Genomic DNA, 11,958 nt, shown 5'->3' with positions numbered 1-11,958 from the left:
CCTCCCCAACACACACAGCCCTCCATCCCCCTCCCCAACACACACGGCCCTCCATCCCCCTCCCCAACACACTTGATCACTTACGATCATTTATATATAACTAATATCCGAGAAGACAAGATCTCATTGGACAATTCAACCGTTCCCTTAGAGAACATTAAGTGTCTTTTCGAATCCTATTTCCACGTGTATCTTTGCAATCGTCAAGTGATCTAACTAACGTTATATGTGTTAAAGGAATTAGTTTAGCGTTTTATTAACATCCAGTAAATCACCTCTATCAACATCAATGAAGTATGAGAATTTAGCATGCTTCTGAATCTCTAAATAGTTAGCAAAGTACGGGATTGCTGCTTTAACCTCTGCTTCTAGCTCACAGGTATTAGTATATGTTTGATGAGCCAGAATAAACATTCAGCTTTACAAGGTAGTTCACAAAACATGCAACAAAAACAGTCAGTGTTCAGGTTCCAATGGTGATTCACTTAACGTAACATCAACACATGAAGTACATGCAGGTGTTCAGCTTTTCCAGATAGTTTAAATAATTTCAAATAACAAGGCTTTCAGCTTTCCCGGTGGTTCATATAGCATTTACACAATACGTAGAAAGTTCGTAGATTCATCGGGTCGTTCACATAACATTTACACAGAAAGTAGAAAGTGCGTAGGTTCAACAGTGGGTTCACATAACATTTACACAGAAAGTAGAAAGCGTGTAGGTTCAACAGTGGGTTCACATAACATTTACACAGAAAGAAGAAAGCGTGTAGGTTCAACAGTGGGTTCACATGTCATTTACACAATACGCAGATAGCGGGTAAATTCTACAGTGGGTTCACATAACATTTACACAATACGTAGAAAGCGTGTAGGTTCAACAGTGGGTTCACATAAAATTTATACAGAAAATAGAAAGCGTGTTGGTTCAACAGTGACTTCACATAACATTAACACAATAAGTAGAAAGCGGGTAGATTCAACAGAGGGTTCACATAGCATTTGCACAATACGTAAAAAGCGTGTAGGTTCAACAGTGGGTTCACATAACATTTACACAGAAAGTAGAAAGCGTGTAGGTTCAACAGTGGGTTTAAATAACATTTACACAAAAAGAATAAAGCGTGTAGGTTCAACAGTGGGTTCACATGTCATTTACACAGAAAGTAGAAAGTACGTAGGTTCAACAGTGGGTTCACATAACATTTACACAGAAAGTAGAAAGCGTGTAGGTTCAACAGTGGATTCACATAATATTTACACAATACGTAGAAAGCGTGTAGGTTCAACAGTGGGTTCACATAACATTTACACAGAAAATAGAAAGCGTGTAGGTTCAACAGTGAGTTCACATAACATTAACACAATAATTAGAAAGCGGGTAGATTCAACAGAGGGTTCACATAGCATTTGCACAATACGTAAAAAGCGTGTAGGTTCAACAGTGGGTTCACATAACATTTACACAGAAAGAAGAAAGCGTGTTGGTTCAACAGTGGGTTCCCATGTCATTTACACAATACGTAGATAGCGGGTAAATTCTACAGTGGGTTCACATAGCATTTACACAATACATAGAAAGCGTGTAGGTTCAACAGTGGGTTCACATAACATTTACACAGAAAGTAGAAAGCGGGTAGATTCAACAGTGGGTTCACATAACATTTACACAATACGTAGAAAGCGTGTAGGTTCAACATTGGGTTCACATAACATTTACACATAAAGTAAAAAAGCGTGTAGGTTCAACAGTGGGTTCACATGTCATTAACACAGAAAGTAGAAAGTGCGTAGGTTCAACAGTGGGTTCACATAGCATTTACACAATACGTAGAAAGCGGGTAGATTCTACAGTGGGTTCACATGTCATTTACACAATACGTAGAAAGCGTGTAGGTTCAACAGTGGGTTCACATAACATTTACACAGAAAGTAGAAAGCGGGTAGATTCAACAGTTTGTTCACATAACATTTTCACAATACGTAGAAAGCGTGTAGGTTCAACAGTGGGTTCACATAACATTTACACAGAAAGTAGAAAGTGCGTAGGTTCAACAGTGGGTTCACATAACATTTACACAATACGTAGAAAGCGGGTAGATTCAACAGTGGGTTCACATAGCATTTACACAGAAAGCAGAAAGCGTGTAGGTTCAACAGTGAGTTTACACAACATTTACACAGAAAGTAGAAAGCGTGTTGGTTCAACAGTGGGTTCACATAGCATTTACACAGAAAGCAGAAAGCGTGTAGGTTCAACAGTGAGTTTACACAACATTTACACAGAAAGTAGAAAGCGTGTTAGTTCAACAGTGGGTTCACATAGCATTTACACAGAAAGCAGAAAGCGTGTAGGTTCAACAGTGAGTTTACACAACATTTACACAGAAAGTAGAAAGCGTGTTAGTTCAACAGTGGGTTCACATAGCATTTACACAGTAGAAAGCGTGTAGGTTCAACAGTGGGTTCACATAACATTAGATTTACTCAGAAAATACAAAGCGTGTATGTTCAACAGTGAGTTTACACAACATTTACACAGAAAGTAGAAAGCGTGTTGGTTCAACAGTGGGTCCACATAGCATTTACACAGAAAGTAGAAAGCGTGTTGGTTCAACAGTGGATTCACATAGCATTTACACAGAAAGTAGAAAGCGTGTTGGTTCAACAGTGGATTCACATAGCATTTACACAGAAAGTAGAAAGCGTGTTGGTTCAACAGTGGATTCACATAGCATTTACACAGAAAGTAGAAAGCGTGTTGGTTCAACAGTGGGTTCACTTAGCATTTACACAGAAAGTAGAAAGCGTGTAGGTTCAACAGTGGGTTCACATAACATTAGATTTACTCAGAAAATACAAAGCGTGTATGTTCAACAGTGAGTTTACACAACATTTACACAGAAAGTAGAAAGCGTGTTGGTTCAACAGTGGGTCCACATAGCATTTACACAGAAAGTAGAAAGCGTGTTGGTTCAACAGTGGGTCCACATAGCATTTACACAGAAAGTAGAAAGCGTGTTGGTTCAACAGTGGGTCCACATAGCATTTACACAGAAAGTAGAAAGCGTGTTGGTTCAACAGTGGGTTCACATAACATTTACACAGAAAGTAGAAAGCGGGTAGATTCAACAGTTTGTTCACATAACATTTTCACAATACGTAGAAAGCGTGTAGGTTCAACAGCGGGTTCACATAACATTTACACAGAAAGTAGAAAGCGGGTAGATTCAACAGTTTGTTCACATAACATTTTCACAATACGTAGAAAGCGTGTAGGTTCAACAGCGGGTTCACATAACATTTACACAGAAAGTAGAAAGCGGGTAGATTCAACAGTTTGTTCACATAACATTTTCACAATACGTAGAAAGCGTGAAGGTTCAACAGTGGGTTCACATAACATTTACACAGAAAGTAGAAAGCGGGTAGATTCAACAGTGTGTTCACATAACATTTTCACAATACGTAGAAAGCGTGAAGGTTCAACAGTGGGTTCACATAACATTTACACAGAAATTAGAAAGCGTGTTGGTTCAACAGTGGGTTCACATAACATTTACACAGAAATTAGAAAGCGTGTTGGTTCAACAGTGGATTCATAAACATTTACACAATCCGTAGAAAGCGGGTAGATTCAACAGTGGGTTCACATAACATTTACACAATCCGTAGAAAGCGGGTAGATTCAACAGTGGTTTCACATAACATTTACATAATCCGTAGAAAGCGGGTAGATTCAACAGTGGGTTTACATAACATTTACACAATCAGTAGAAAGCGGGTAGATTCAACAGTGGGTTCACATAACATTTACACAGAAAGCAGAAAGCGTGTAGGTTCAACAGTGAGTTTACACAACATTTACACAGAAAGTAGAAAGCGTGTTCGTTCAACAGTGGGTTCACATAGCATTTACACGGAAAGTAGAAAGCGTGTAGGTTCAACAATTCTACAGTGGGTTCACATAGCATTTACACAGAAAGTAGAAAGCGTGTTCGTTCAACAGTGGGTTCACATAGCATTTACACGGAAAGTAGAAAGCGTGTAGGTTCAACAATTCTACAGTGGGTTCACATAGCATTTACACAGAAAGTAGAAAGCGTGTTGGTTCGACAGTGGGTTCACATAGCATTTACACAATACATAGAAAGCGTGTAGGGTCAACAGTGGGTTCACATAACATTTACACAGAAAGCAGAAAGCGTGTAGGTTCAACAGGGGGTTCACATAACATTCACACAGAAAGTAGAAAGCGTGTTGGTTCGACAGTGGGTTCACATAGCATTTACACACTCCGTAGAAAGCGGGTAGATTCAACAGTGGGTTCACATAACATTTACATAATCCGTAGAAAGCGGGGAGATTCAACAGTGGGTTCACATAGCATTTACACAGAAAGCAGAAAGGCTGTAGGTTCAACAGTGAGTTTACACAACATTTACACAGAAAGTAGAAAGCGGGGAGGTTCAACAGTGGGGTCACATAACATTAACACAGAAAGTAGAAAGCGTGTTGGTTCAACAGTTGATTCACATAACATTTACAGAGAAAGTAGAAAGTGCGTAGGTTCAACAGCGGGTTCACATAACATTTACACAGAAATTAGAAAGCGTGTTGGTTCAACAGTGGATTCACATAACATTTACACAGAAAGTAGAAAGTGCGTAGGTTCAACAGTGGGTTCACATAACATTTACATAGAAAGTAGAAAGCGTGTAGGTTCAACAGTGGGTTCACATAACATTTACACAATACGTGGAAAGCGTGTATGTTTAGCAGTGGGTTCATATAACATTTACACAGAAAGTAGAAAGCGTGTAGGTTCAACAGTGGGTTCATATAACATTGACACGGAAAGTAGAAAGTGCGTAGGTTCAACAATGGGTTCACATAGCATTTACACGGAAAGCAGAAAGTGCGTAGGTTTAACAATGGGTTCACATAACATTTACACGGAAAGTAGAAAGTGCGTAGTTTCATCGGTGGGTTCATATTGCATTAACACATTATGTAGAAAACTTGTAGTTTTATCGGTGGGTTCACATAATATTTATACAAAAAGTAGAAAGCTAACACAAGTGCGTTCAGGTTCACCAGATATATAAATCAAAGGTTGGTGGTTCTTACAGTAAATATGATGGTATTTTATAACATGCATTTTCTCATTTTCTCTGTTGACTGCAATTCGAATTTGTTATGTGGTAATAATTTGCTAACAGGCAACTGGCTCATTTCTAGCATCTCATGGATTGTTAACCCGTACGGTTATTCGATTCGGTATTGATTCTCTATTTAAGATAGTTTCTTTTTTTATGTGGCAAAACTTCAAAAAGTGTATGTTTTCCGCAATACCGAAACACTCTTTAACTTTTCTTAAATGTACGATACTTATCTCGTTCAAAATATTAAGGATATTGCTACATGATTATTGTTTATTGACAATGGTAATTACATAGGTACTTCCCTTTATAGTCGAGGCATTGCAGAATTACTCCCCTTTGATAGAAAGTCGCCATTTGTAATCCAAATGGAGTCATTTGAGGAAACACCAACACTAGCCTGTTTAAGGCATATTATTTGTAAGTAATCATTGATACTCAGTTATTATGTTACTGCATTGACTACATTTACTTATTGTTCATTAATGTACTGTGTCAATTGTTCTTTTGTCTCGTTTCCAATGTTAATTATGTTTATCATCGGATCAACACATCATTTGGCAAATATCTGAGTATTCCTCATTTATGTATTTTCAGACTGTGTTCATTGTTGATCTTAATAAAGACTGTTACAAAAAGACCACGTTCTTATAATTGCCAATTAAGCTATTTACAGATTGGTCTGTTAATTTTATAAACAGCATGAAGGATGTTTTCTTCTTAAAGGCGAGGCATTTCGGTATCTGGATTCTATTGAGATAAAAGTCATCCCGATTCTAATTGGACCTAAACATATGTATGAACTGTATTTAGAGAATGCTCCAACTGAGAGGCATTATATAGGTTCTCATCAACATTGCCAGCAAACAATTTAATGACATTGAAGAACCACCAAAGATTGTTTAAATGTGGGCATGACTTTGTTGTTTTCCACAGATTGTACCCGCGCATGCTGTAACCCCTTCGGAAACCAATCTGATTCACAGCAGTATTAGCCATGAAAGCCGTATGCAAATTCTTTAACAGGGGCGTTTCTGATTAAAAGTCCAACAAATATCATGGATCTAAACAATTTTCTTGCAACCCTGTGACCTCAGAATCCAGTATAAGTAGTTCTCTTTATCTAAAACTCTATTACTTATCATGGCCATCTTATCTATAATAAGTGTGAACATTTTCAAAATCTTTTCCTTAATATCCGCATACCATTCATCATGTTGTAACAAATTGGTTATCCTCCCAACTCCTATCTCACAAGATAATGCAATGATATGCGTCCTTTATCATACTATATCACAACTATTTTCTCGTGGCTAAATCTCGAGATGAGTTCCTCTGACGACCAATGGATTCGCCCAGTGACCATAAGTCTCATTCCTACAATCTCTAACACATCCTTGTGTTTGATGCTGTACCCATAACGTTATAACTCGAAGTGTAGATAAACCATTTATGGTTTGGGCCCATGCAGAGACCAAGGCGCACTGAAACTTATAAAATCAACACCAAGGTATTAATCTCAATATTAAGTCACTTTGCTCACATATTTTTCTCTTTGTGATTTTTCAGGGTTAGCCATGTTAATCATAATTCGTCTTAGTTTTATCGAGTTAGAATTACGATTCTGGTGACGTTTGGTACTCTCCTTCCCCCCTTTTTTTTTTTTATTCATGCTGTCAGCGGTTTCAATTTTGTAAATTATGTATCCAGATTGCAGGATCTTCTTCCTGGCATGTTGGATACATTATAGTTCTTACACAACTCACGACTTACATAGCCGGTTGCAGACAGCTATTTCATAAAGCATGACAACGAATTACTTCCAAAGGTACTATGTATGTTCACGTTATAATATGAAAAGGCAAAGCCTTAAAAGAGCGAAGCTATTGTAGATCTCTGACATTTACTGATTCAGAATACATCTTTCAGAATGAGATAAGATACACTTTATTCAAAGTCGGCTAGTCGAGGAATAACAATAAAACACAGGCTCTCATGATATTAAGACCGCCATAACAATAGGGAGAGCGGTTCAAATTCGACCTTTTTTTAATAAAGTCCGTTCTAGGAAGTATGGCAGCACCCCCGTTTTTTAACACTATTTAACTTTTCCTGTCAGAAGATCGGATGGCCGAACGAGCTCCGCCATGGGGTAAGTTCAGACAGGCATTCGGATAAGTTCGGCCCATTGGAATCAGCTTAATTATGACGTCATAAAGCATGTAACGTCAGATTTTACCGCCAATTTTACGACTTTTTTTATGTATTTACTACATGGGCCGACCTTGCCACGGTATCAATTGTCGAACCTATTTGGGCCCAAATTGATATTTCAATAAATTCTTATCGTACAACAATATGGTAGTGAGTGATTGGCTTGACTTTTATGTATTATCATTTGAAGCTGTCAGTGTGTTACACGTTTGACTGTAACAAAGTAGCAATTCCGTTTCAATGTGAATATTACATATATGAATTTCAAATTTTGTAACTGTCACCGAAATTTGACAGATAATGATGCCAAATAAAATTACAGTTTCTGTCTGTTACTAGTTATAAATCGGCAAGCGTTGTGAAAAAGTGATACGTTGCTGAAAAAGGGCGTTGCACTTGGGTTGGTTGTCTGGAAAATTATTGCTAATTTCGTCATAAATGCATTTTCCATTGCTTCTTTTATGAGTGGTGAGGCATAAATAATATAAAGACTATATCCAGACTTTCAAAAATGTTAATTATTTCGTTCAAATTCTCAACATATGGAAATCAAAAGCTGATTTTAAATGATCTCTTTTTGAAGATATCTCCCGGTAGAAATACCAACAGAACCGGGTTGAGGATAAAAAAGATCTTCAGAAAATATCCGCATTTTTACTGTTTGTGACTGTGTAAACTGAAATTTAAAAAAAGTATTGAAGCACCGACAAAGAGATAAATGCAAAGGACATCAGTTCCAGCATTTTCCGGTTATTTTTCATCCTTCCGGAGATAACCGATGAAGCCGATGGATTGTGACGTGCTTGTGACGTCATGTTATGATAATCTCTGAACGAAGTTTCATGCCTGTTAGTATCACATTTTATGTATTAGATTTTTTTTCACTCAGAATGTATATTAATTTTTATCTAAATAAACAAGTAATAAAACATGAAGATTGTTTTTACTATATGAAGATATTCATGTATGGGTTGAAACACAATTGTCTTTTCTTCAGGGATGCATTTCCTGTTTTCCCACTGGATGTCTACTTCCGGACGGGAAAAAAATAAAGGCAACGGGTAGAAAGGGGAAGCAACTCTGTTTATGCACGCATGTGTTACCATTAAAAACAAAATATACAAATCTTCTCTTTGATTTTTTCACGACATAATTGGAATTTCTGTTCCCATCGTATTGCAGATAATGATACAACTTGACTAGAATGACAAATATCTCATACCTGTGATCGTTTACATTAAAGGTACATTGTAAACGTTAATTGCCCGTCAGCTTTGCAGTAAATTGACCCGCTTTGATCGACTTTTGAAAATCATATAAGCACAGGTACTTTGCTTTCAGTCATGCGATTGATTAAGTGCTGATAGCCTGAGCCTATCAAATAACTAACCTCTAGCCTTAATTAAAAGTTTGCAGAGAAGATGAATTTGAAGAGGCCAATTTTGTCGTCAGCAATTTCCGCGAGGATGGTGCTATTTCCTCTTACAATCCTTATATTGCTTTCACGCTTTGGGAACAGCTAAATGTATATCTGTATTTGTCGGTTCCTTGCTAATAATCAATCGCATACCAAATGTCTATTTGCAGATTACCGATCAATCTGCCAAGTTTCTAGGTTAAATACTATTATTGTGACGTCAAATTTTGGTATAAAACACAAAACTCGCTGCTAATACATGAAAAAAAGCAGTTTTTAAACGACGTCTAAACAGTTATCTTGCTAAATTGTTACAAATAACTTAACTCACCTCTAGCCGTTCCACACACAAGTGGGGCTGCACTGGCAAAGTGGTTAAGGCGTCTGACTTTCTGCTGTTTATACGTGGGGCAGTCGCCAGGTACTGGCCGTTGGTCGGTGGTGTTTTCTCCGGAAAATCCGGCTTTCCTCCACCACCAAAACCTGGGACGTCCTTAAATGACCAAAGCTGTTAGTGAGCAAACATCACAAACAAACAAAACCAACCCACACACAAGTATGCACCGCTAATATGTTTTCTTAAAACAAGCATCTGTATTAATTCTGAATCCCTTTGATAATATCTAAATCCCATCTATCATACATTCATGCTTACATACATGTAATTCTTACACAAGATCACTTATTAGGACTGAATTTCTTTTTTTTTAATGATGTAAAGTTGATTTACGTACAATTTCATATTATTGAAAATAAGGTCAATGCTTTGAAGGTTATTGTTTTTATAATACAGACAAGAAAAAATTCCTCGAAGACATAATAAGATATTTATTGATCGTAAGATTGATGCAAACGTGAAAGTGTCTATAGATAAGAGCATGGTAGTCTCTGTATGTTACCATGGTATACAGAACTGTCGTGTGGACGGACGGAAATGTACGGATATCAACCTTATCAAGGTTCTAGGGCGATAACACTGTATACTACTATCATATTCAAATGTTATACTAACTCGAATTTATATACTATCTGCAGCAAATAACTGACGGAAGAGATTGTGTAGCTTGAAGAGTTTCATCTTCATTCCGATAACCCGCAGATATGATTATCTTTTTCTCCCAAGGGGTTTACATAATGCTTACTTTGTCTGAAACTTAGTTATAGCACAAACCTATCGATATTTAAAGGCCGAAATGAAATTATAACAAAAACATTGACATATCATTTGTCGGCAGTTCAAATATTTTCCCATAACGTAGACTATTTTGTCGGCAGAAAGAACTATGTGTTTTATGTAAAAGGATTTATATGTTGAGTCATGCATACGTAATGATGCTGACATGCAAAGACATAGTGCTACGATCTTGGTTCAAATAGAAAGTAAACGAACCGGTAGTGGAATAAGTAGGGGGCGCCTTCACTCAGACTTTATCGAAGCAGTACAAACTTCATTGTTCATTTAGCAACAGACATACGCCAAGTTCAGAAATCAGTCTAATTGCTCCATACCGTTACTTCAATCGAAAACGTACACTTGCTATGTCAGTGTCTAACGTATAAATAAGGTCACTAGTCCTGGATCATCGGCTACCCAGATAATATGTACATCATCATACTTCCCTGGGTTTGACAGAGGATTTTTCGCTTTCCATTGAGGCTGTTTTCCTTTTGTTAATGTCTATTTCCTGCATTTCCTTTTTTTTTTTAAATGTATTCATTATTTGTTCATGTAGTTTGTTTCCTTTGTTTCTATTTCTCCCTGGTTAGTAACTGTCCTTGTCTTTTTTGTATTCAGGGCTCCCTGTTGTCTAACCAATATTTGTAATGTCTCCATCGATTGTTTGTGTTATTTGTCCTTGTATTTTTATGTCTAATCGGTTACTGTTGTTGTTTTCCTTCTGGTTTTTGTGTCTCGTCGATATCCTGTTGTTGTTTTCCTTCTGGTTTTTGTGTCTCGTCGATATCCTGATGTTGTTTTCCTTCTGGTTTTTATTTCTCGTCGATATCCTGTTGTTGTTTTCCTTCTGGTTTTTGTGTCTCGTCGATAGCCTGTTGTTGTTTTCTTTCTGGTTTTCGTGTCTCGTCGATAGCCTGTTGTTGTTTTCCTTCTGGTTTTTATTTCTCGTCGATATCCTGTTGTTGTTTTCCTTCTGCTTTTTGGGTCTCGTCGATAACCTGTTGTTGTTTTCATTCTGGTTTTTGTGTCTCCTCGATAGCCTGTTGTCGTTTTCTTTCTGGTTTTCGTGTCTCGTCGCTAGCCTGTTGTTTTCCTTTTCCTTTTTGTGTCTCGTCGATATCCTGATGTTTTTTTCCTTCTGGTTTTTAATTCCCGTCGAGATCCTGTTGTTGTTTCCCTTCTGGTTTTTGTGTCTCCTCGATAGCCTGTTGTCGTTTTCTTTCTGGTTTTCGTGTCTCGTCGGTAGCCTGTTTTTTTTCTTCTGCTTTTTGTGTCTCGTCGATAGCCTGTTGTTGTTTTCCTTCTCCTTTTTGTGTCTCGTCGATAGCCTGTTGTTTTCCTTCTGGTTTTTGTGTCTCGAGGTACGTGTTTAGTGTAACCAGAGTCATTGAAATGGGTGTAGTAGGGTCTAAGGAGCAGTGACAACAATATTTTTAAACAAAATGGCATACTGCAATTTATAATATAGNTGGGGGGTGGGGGGGGGACTCCATTCATTTTTTATAATTTATTTACATCCCCGCAATGCGAACCAGGTATAATTGAAGTCAGTGCAAGAGTTGTGCGAACAATAATAGGAAGGCAGACAGGAAGGCACGAACGAAGTCAGTACATATGTAGCCCACCTTCCTTTCCAAATTTGTTTCGGGGAATTATTTAGGTTTAATATCAAATCAGAGCAATACGTAATGGAGAATGTCCGAGAAAAAAAGAATTGAGCACACTGACATGTGAAAAAGAAGAAAAAAGAATTAAGCGGATGCAAAAACAAACAAGACTTAGAGTTCCAAATTCCAACACAGAAATAGTCTAAAGTACGGAGCCCGTTAACTGACATGCTACACACTTATTTTATTTCGTTTTATCGAATTGTTATTTCGTTTTTTCGAAATATTATTTCGTTAAAACGAATTATTATTTCGTTTTTTCGTAATATTATTTCTTTAAAACGAATTATTATTTCGTTTATTCGAAATATTATTTCGTTT

Source organism: Mizuhopecten yessoensis, unplaced genomic scaffold, assembly GCF_002113885.1.
Source record: "Mizuhopecten yessoensis strain PY_sf001 unplaced genomic scaffold, ASM211388v2 scaffold11137, whole genome shotgun sequence".
Classification (NCBI taxonomy): domain Eukaryota; kingdom Metazoa; phylum Mollusca; class Bivalvia; order Pectinida; family Pectinidae; genus Mizuhopecten; species Mizuhopecten yessoensis.
The sequence above is the reverse complement of the archived record's forward strand: the minus strand, read 5'-3'. Positions refer to the sequence as shown.